Source organism: Pristiophorus japonicus, unplaced genomic scaffold (assembly GCF_044704955.1).
Source record: "Pristiophorus japonicus isolate sPriJap1 unplaced genomic scaffold, sPriJap1.hap1 HAP1_SCAFFOLD_58, whole genome shotgun sequence".
In the NCBI taxonomy this organism is placed as follows: domain Eukaryota; kingdom Metazoa; phylum Chordata; class Chondrichthyes; family Pristiophoridae; genus Pristiophorus; species Pristiophorus japonicus.
In genome coordinates this window covers 1,628,058-1,630,772 of record NW_027254488.1, presented here as the reverse complement: position 1 = coordinate 1,630,772, position 2,715 = coordinate 1,628,058, and the positions used below count along the sequence as shown (strand labels likewise).

Below are 2,715 nucleotides of genomic sequence, written 5' to 3'. Positions count from 1 at the left end.
AGCAGAGCAAGCTCGAAGTGGCAAATTGCCGATTCCTGCTTATGTTCTTATATTCTCATATAAAGGGTGCCACGGCTTAGCTAATTGACATGGCAACAGTAAAAGGGACGATTTTGACTACAGAAGCCCCCATTATTAGATCTCCTAATTAAGCATCAAAAGGGGATTGAAACGAGTACTCCCTACTTGGTTGGTCTCAGATTCGCCATGGCCAGTCATAAGTAATGGTTTATCTTTCATTAAGGAAATGCTAGCATCAGTACAATTCATATTGTGAGTAAGATTATACAACTCTGTCAATGTTCCATGTTATCACAGCAATAAATATCCCTGAAAGTCCCTGCCTCAATTTGATTGCTCAGCCTACTGCAACGAACACAAATTATGGTGCAACCTAATTGTCTCACTGGAATTAACATGGCATATAAATATGGGCTCATTTGAAAGTGTCCCACAATACGTGTTGGTTTAACACCTCAGCATTTCACGCTAAAATGCATGCCCAAGTAACTGGTCGTGTCTTTGCCATTTACTATCCGATTTTTGCAGCTATCGCTGTTCCTGGTAAGGTATGCATTGCTGACGTCCTTGGATGAGGTTTTGGTGTTCGTGATAAGGAATTACAGTAAAGATGTCAGTATTCAATCCTCCTTTAAAGTATAATTGTTCTTTGTAAATTATTAAAGTCATTAATTTAATTTAAGTTTTTCTTTAAGGTCTCACTGTCCCTGGTAATATATTAGTGAGGGGTTCATATATATATTTGTTTGGAGGTATCGCTGATCCTGGTAGGGTATTGTAGTGATGGATCCATAGTAAAAACTTTGTGAGACGTATCACTGTTCCAGGTAAGGTGTTACAGTGAGGGATTTATTGTACAGTTTTGGTTTAAGGTATCGCTGTTTCTGGTAATGTATTACAGTTAGGATTGCATTGTTTAAGTAGTTGTTTAAGGTTTTGAAGTAAGGTGTTGCAGTGAGTTATTGATTGCACACATCTTTGTTAAAAGGATAATTGTACCTGTAAGACATTATTGTCACATATTCATTGTACAAAATTTGTTTAAATTACCGCTATTCCTTGTAAGCTATTACAGCTATCTATTCATTGTGACTGCCTTTCTAAAAAGTATAATTGTTCCTGATACGGTATTACAGTGATGTATTCAAGGTGCAGCCTTTGTTTAAGGTATCACTTTCCAGGTAAGGTATTACAGTGAGGGATGCAGTCTGCAGACTGTGTTTAAATTATCGCTGTTCTGATAAGCTATGAGAACGAGGGATTAATTGTACAGTCTGCGTTTAATGTAAGGGCTTCATTGTACCTGTAAAGTATTAAACCGTATTTACCTGCACTTCTCCCGTTTTCTCTTCCTAGCAGCTAATTTGGTGGCGATTGTGTTCCTGTTCCGAGGAAGGTGCGGTATCTCCAGATGTATCACTCAGTAGCTGTTGTCCATGGCTGTGACGGATCTTTTGGTGGTTGTCACTGCAGTGATATTCAATCGGATCCATGGTATTTATTTTCCAGTTACTTTTCTGACCACGACTCCAGGCTGCAGTACGAGCGCCGTCTTGACTTATGCTGCCAGAGACAGTTCCGTCTGGTTAACAGTCGCTTTCACCTTTGATCGATGTGTAGCCATTTGTTGCCGAAAGCTTAAACCAAAATATTGCACAGAGAAAACGGCAGGCTTGATTATCGGAACGGTTTGTATGCTGAGCTGTGCTAAGAATGTACCCTGTTACTTTATATATGAACCAATGTACATGATAAACAACGTGCCGTGGTTTTGCAGCATGAAACCAATATTTCATACTTCAGCTGGTTGGGCAGCATTTGACTGGCTGGACCTTATTCTGACCCCATGTGTACCTTTCGTTCTGATTTTGCTGCTCAATGCTCTGACCATTAAACACATTCTCGCGGCCAGTAAAGCCCGCAGGAGACTCCGGACCCAGAGAAATGGAGAGATTCACAACGATCCAGAGATGGAGAGCCGGAAAAAGTCCATCGTTTTACTGCTGTCGATATCGGGCAGTTTCATTCTGTTTTGGATGTCGTATGTTATCAATTTGTTGTATGTGCGATTTACAAAGGGTAATTATTTTGCAGGTTCCCATTTCAATGATCCGAGGTTAATTCTGCAAGAAAGCGGTTATATGCTTCAGCTTTTAAGCTGTTGCACCAACACGTGTATTTATGCAGGAACCCAAAGTAAATTCAGAGAGGAGTTAAAGAATGCGGTGAAATATCCATTAGCACTAATTGCGAAATTCATTAAATAATTGAAATTATAAAAGTCAATGTTATCCATTAAGTATTCCATCCCACTTCGTTATTTGTAACTCATGACAGCGCATTACAGTTATTAAAGGCATTCCATCCCCTGTATTTCCATTTTCGACACCACACGCTGCTCCTCCCAGATTCTTTTTGCATTCCATCCCAATTATGTTCTTTCTCTATTAAAAAAATAGCCACTGGCAGCTTTTGGGCTTTATTTCTGGTTGACGGCGAAGCAAATGCATTCGTCGCTAGCCACGAAGGAAGGTTTCTACGTCGATCTCGCGATCGCTTTGGCGAGACTTTAGGCTTTCCTGACATGCAGCTGAAATCTTCGTAGGTTTGATGTGATTTCTGCAAGCTGCCTAAGCAGCCAATCAAATGCAGAATTCTCAGACTGAAGAGCAGGAATTGTGGTTGATTGTAACT

At 40.1% G+C, this 2,715-nt stretch overlaps 1 pseudogene; it reads left to right on the top strand.

Moving 5' to 3' along the window:
- The first annotated feature begins 494 nt into the window (after window positions 1-494).
- LOC139254826 (probable G-protein coupled receptor 139) lies at window positions 495-2,288 on the top strand (annotated as a pseudogene).
- The last annotated feature ends 427 nt before the right edge of the window (window positions 2,289-2,715 follow it).